Here is a 5,978-nt window from a genome sequence, read left to right as displayed (position 1 = left end):
ATTCCACTCTGGATTCTAACTTATTATGTTGTTTTCTTCTTTTATATATATATATATATATATCTATATATATATACATATATATATTTTTTTAGCCTCTTTTCTTTTTTTTTTCCCCTGACTTTTTTTAGAGGCGTGTTTGAAGATAAATGAATAGTTAATTCAATCTTCCCTATTTAAGTAATGAACATGTTTAAGGCCATGAATTTTCCTTGACTTAGGCCTTGGCCATACCACATAGATTTTGTTCTTTAGCATTCTCATTAGTATTGCTTTCAAGGCATCTACAACTGCAGATTTGATTCCTTATACATTTCAAGAGTAAACAGGGAGAATTTTTTTCCCAAGAGGATGAAGTATTTATTTCTTCCTACTCCTGTTATTTATTTCTAATTTTATTGTACAGAACAAGGGGATACTGTGTGATTTAAAATCAGGAAAGGTGTGCATCAGGGTTGTATCCTTTCACCATACTTATTCAATCTGCATGCTGAGCAAATAATCTGAGAAGCTAGACTATATGAAGAACGCGGCATCAGGACTGGAGGAAGACCCATTAACAGCGTGCAATACGCAGATGATACAACCTTGCTTGCTGAAAGTGAAGAGGACTTGAAGCACTTCCTGATGAAGATCAAACACTATAGCCTCCATGGGGAAGTCAGCACAACTTGACCAAGGCAAAGTCATAGAAGCTTCCTACACATCCAAACTCCCTGAGGGACCGAACTACTGGGCTGAGGGCTGGGCACAACGGTCCTGGGGGACATCTAGCTCAACTGGCATAACAGTTTATAGAGAAAATGTTCTACATCCTACTCTGGTGAGTAGCATTTGGGGTCTTAAAAGCTTGCGAGCAGCTATCTAAGATAATCCACTGGTTCTATCCCATCTGGAGCAAGGGAAAATGAAGAAAACCAAAGATACAAGGAAAAGATTAGTCCAAAGGACTAATGGACCACAGCTCCCACAACCTCCACCAGACTGAGTCCAGCACAACCCGGCGGTGCCTACCTACCACCACCAACTGCTCTGACAGGGATCACAATAGAGGGTCCTAGACAGAGCTAGACATAAATGTAGAACAAAATTCTAACTCACAAAAAAAGACCAGACTTACTGGTCTGACAGAGACTGGAGAAACCCTGAGAGTATGGCCCCCAGACACCCTTTTAACTCAGTACTGAAGTCACCCCTGAGGTTCACCAAAGATTAGACAGGCTTGTAAAACAAACAATAATACACGTAGCTCAACCATGTATATGAGACTAAATGGGCACACCAGCCCAGGGGCAACGACAAGAAGGCAGGAGGGAACAGGAAAGCTGGACAAATGGAAATGGGGAACCTGAGGTCAAGAAGGGGAGAACGTTGACAAGCATGGGGTTGGCAACCAATGTCACAAAACAATATGTATATTAATTGTTTAATGAGAAACTGTTTGCTCTCTAAACCTTCACCTAAAGCACACACACACACAAAAAGATTACAGCCTTCAGTATAGATTACATCTTAACATAAAGAAAACAAAAATCCTCACAACTGGATGATAAACAGAGAAAAGACTGAAGTTGTCAAGGATTTCATTTTATTTGGATCCACAATCAACACCCATGGAAGCAGCAGTCAAGAAATCAAACAACGCATTGCACTGGGCAAATCTGCTACAAACAACCTCTTTAAAGTGTTAAAAAGCAAAGATGTCTAAGGACTAAGGTGTGCCTGACTCAAGCCATGGTGTTTTCAATCACCTCATATGCCTGCGAAAGCTGGACAATGAATAAAGAAGACCGAAGAAGAATTAACTCCTTTGAATCGTGGTGTTGGCGAAGAATACCGAATATACCATGGTCTACCAGAAGAACAAACAAATCTGTCTTGGAAGAAGTACAGCCAGAATGCTGCTTGGAGGCAAGGATGGCGAGTCTTCGTCTCATGTACTTTGGACATGTTAACAGGAGGGACCAGTCCCTGGAGAAGGACATCATGCTTGGTAACGTAGAGGGTCATTGAAAAAGAGGAAGACCCTCAATGAGATGGACTGACACAGTGGCTGGAACAATGGCTCAAGTATAACAATTATGAGGATGACACAGGACCAGGTAGTGTTTGGTTCAGTTGTACATAGGGTCGCTATGAGTCGGAACCAACTCGACTAGACCTAACAACAACATTTTAAGAGTAAATAGGGAGAATTTTTTTCAAGCAGTTGAAGTATTTATTTCTTCCTACTTCTGTTACTTATTTCTAATTTTATTGTACTTTGGCCAGAGAATCCAGCTACAATACATCAATTTTTTTTTTTTTTTAGTGTATTCAGGTTTGTTTTAGATCAGTATGGTCAATTTTTTAATGTTTCATGGGCATTTGAAAATAAGATATATTCTCTATATCCAGAGTTCATTCTCTCTCCCTCTTTCTTTCTCTTTTTCTCTCTGGTTCTTGATAGATTGGATAGAATAGCTAGATAGAATGGCTAGCTAGCTAGCTAGATACGGATAGATAGGACAATCTTATTAATTACATTGTTCTCAGAGCATAGCGTTAAGAGCTCAGGCTCTGATGTCAAGCAAACCTGGGTCCAACACTTGTGACCTTGAGTACATTATTAACCTCTCCAAACCCCAGTTAAAGTGGGTGTAGTATGCCATTGAGTGCTGCATAGTCCTAAAAGGGCTTTTGATCTTTGTACACATTTCCTTTTTACTTCTAATGGATTCCAAATCGTTGGTCTGCAGTAACTCCAATCACAATCTCCTATCCTCTCTTATGCTCTAGCACCCTAGACTCCCAGAACCCTCTCACTCATTTATGCCAATAAAATTCTCTCTCTTATTCCACCATCTGTCCTTTACTCATTTTCATCCCCATATACCATGCTCCCAAACATATGATCCTGAGGGAATGTTGTTTGTCATCAGTTCTAGTGCTTTTCTCTCAATAACCCATTCCCTGTGCTTTTCGTGTATCCCTTGTCCTTTTTCTCCTCCGAGAATGGTGGAAGAAGTAGGCAAAGAAGATTGTTACAACCCTCACACGTGTGTTAATACATTTTATCTTATTGCAGTTATTTAATAGTCTCATTACTTTATAGTCACACCTCACATGTATCAAACCTTAGAGTTCATAGGAGCCACATACGTCATCCAACCACCATACTGAGTGGATCATTTAGACAAGGTGAACTGCACAAGCTTACAAAGCTACTCAGTTAACCTGTCCCAATTCAGGCCCTTCTCCATTCTTTTATGCTGAATTTCTTGGGAATTTCCTGAGTATAAAATTTGTAATGGTTTCTTTTTAATGCATGCAGATAAGTTCCTTTTAGTTTTTCCCCAAGTAGTCCATCTGACTGGGAAAAAGAATGTTTTACAAGATTCTGCCAACTTAACAACAAGATAAACAACCCAATAAAACTTGGACAAAGGACTTGAACAGACAGTTCACCAAAGAGGATAGTCAAACAAGCACATAAAAAGATGCTTAACATCATTAATCATTGTTGTTGTTGTTGTTAGGTGCCACTGAGTCCATTCCAACTCATAGCGACCCCATGTACAATAGAACCAAACACTGCCTGATTCTGCGCCAGTCTCACAATTGTTATGTTTGAGCCCATTGTTGCAGCCACTGTGTCAACCCATCTCGTTGAGGGCCTTCCTCTTTTTCGCTGACCCTCTACTACTGCCTTCCAACCTGATGGGCTCATCTTCCAGCACTATATCAGACAATGGTCTCCTGCTATTCATAAGGTTTTCACTGGCCAATTTTTTCAGTAGACTGCCAGGTCCTTCTTCCTAGTATGTCTTAGTCTGGAAGTTCCGCTGAAACCTGTCCAGTAAGGGTGGCCCTGCTGGTATTTGAAACACCGGTGGCAAAGATTCCAGTATCAAAGCAACACGCAAGCCACCACAGTAGGATAAACTGACAGATCCGTGGTGGGATTAACCATTAACCATTAGAGAGATGTAAATAAAAATCACAATGAGACATCATCTCACCCTTATTAGAATGGCAATGATTAAAAAACAAACAGAAAACAATAGGTACTGGCAAGATTATGGAGAAAGTAGAACACTTATCCAATGCTGGTGGGTATATAAAATGGTGCAGCCACTGTGGAAAAGAGTTTGGCAGTTCCTCAAAAGGTTGAACACAGAACTACTATATGACCCAGCAATCCCAATCCTAGGTATATTCCAAGAAGGAGTGAAGGCAGGAACACAAACAGAAACCTATACACCAATGTTCGTTGCAGCACTTTTCACAATAGCCAAAAGGCAGAAACAACGGAAATGTCCTTCAACAGACAAATAGAAAAACAAAATGTGGTATATACACACAATGTAATACTACTCAGCTATAAAGAGAAATGAAATCCTAATGCATGCCACAACGTGGGTGAACCTTGAAAACATCATGCTGAGCGAAATAAGTCAGTCACGAAAGGACAAATTCTGTATGACCTCACTTACATGAAATAAGCAAATATATCGAAACCAAGATTAGTAGTAGTTACCAGGGGTAGGAGTGAAGGAGGAGGGGGAAATTTTTGCTTAGGGTTCACTGAGTTTATGTTAATGGTGGTGGAATGATTTGGAAAACACAGAGAATTGTTGCACAACTTGAATAATGTAATCAATGTCACTAAATTGTACATATAGAAATTATTGACTTGGTGTATGTTTTGTTATATATATTTTCATCACAATAAAATTTCTTAAATATAAAATGGAAAAGAAACAGACACTGGGAAAAACAGCCATGTGAAAATAGAAGCACAGATTGGAGTGATGCATCTATATAAGCCAAGTGTTATGGATTAAATTGTGTTCCCAAAAAATGTGTGTCAACTTGGCTAGGCCATGATTCCCAGTATTGTGTGACTGTCCACCATTTTGTCATCTAGTGTGATTTTCCTATGTGTTGTAAATCCTATCTCTGTGATGTTAATGAGGCAGGATTAGAGGCAGTTATACTAATAAGGCAGGACTCAATCTACAGGATTAGGTTGTAGTTTGAGTCAATCTCTTCTGAGACATAAGAGAGAAGTGAGCACAGAGACGGGGAATTCATACCACCAAGAATGAAGAACCAGGAGGGGAGCATGTCCTTTGAAATCGAGGTCCCTGCACTGAGAAGCTCCTAGACCAGGGAAAGATTGATGACAAGGACCTTCCCCTAGAGCTGACAGAGAGAGACAGCCATCCCTTGGAGCTGGCGCCCTGAATTCGGACTTCTAGCCTCCTAAACTGTGAGAGAATAAACTTCTCTTTGTTAAAGTCATCCACTTGTGGTGTTTCTGTTATAGCAGCACTAGGCAACTAAGACACCAAGGAACACCAAAGATTGCAAGGAACCACCAGAAACTGGAAGAGGCGAGGAAGGATTTTCCCCTCTAGAGCCTTCAGAGGGAAAATGGCCCTGCTGATAACTTGATTTTGGACTTCTGGCCTTCAGGATTGCGAGAGAATAAATTTCTGTTGACTTAAGCCACCTAAAAAAAAAAAGATTCTGTCTACTATTCCTCTCTTCATTCTTCAGTCACCCATTCACCACCTTTGCACTCCCTCCTCATTGCTTAAAAAAGGAGCAAACCCAGAGTGGAATTCATTCCAAAATTCTGAGGAAGACAGCAGGTACTCTAGAAGAGTGGAAACTCTTTACACCACCAGGGCTGGGGAGAGATGACTGAAGGAAAGAGAAAAGCCTTACACAGAAAATTACCTGATACACATGAAAACCCACACTGGGAACACCTCTTCTAGGTCCCACTACTGAAATGGCTTTTTTCCCTTACAGAAACTACAGGGTTTGCATCTGATCCAGAGGCCCATCCTTGTCTCATCCTGGAATGGGAGCTTGACTTGTAACCGGAGTAGCTTCAACCAATACAGTAGCAAGAGAAAGGGTGGCTGGGGTGCCCACTGATGGGAGGAGCTCCTGAGCCCAGCCCTGGAGGCCTCAAGAGTTCTGGG

This window comes from Trichechus manatus, unplaced genomic scaffold (genome assembly GCF_000243295.1).
Source record: "Trichechus manatus latirostris isolate Lorelei unplaced genomic scaffold, TriManLat1.0 scaffold00035, whole genome shotgun sequence".
Taxonomy (NCBI): Eukaryota; Metazoa; Chordata; class Mammalia; order Sirenia; family Trichechidae; genus Trichechus; species Trichechus manatus.
This window is presented reverse-complemented; position numbering follows the sequence as displayed.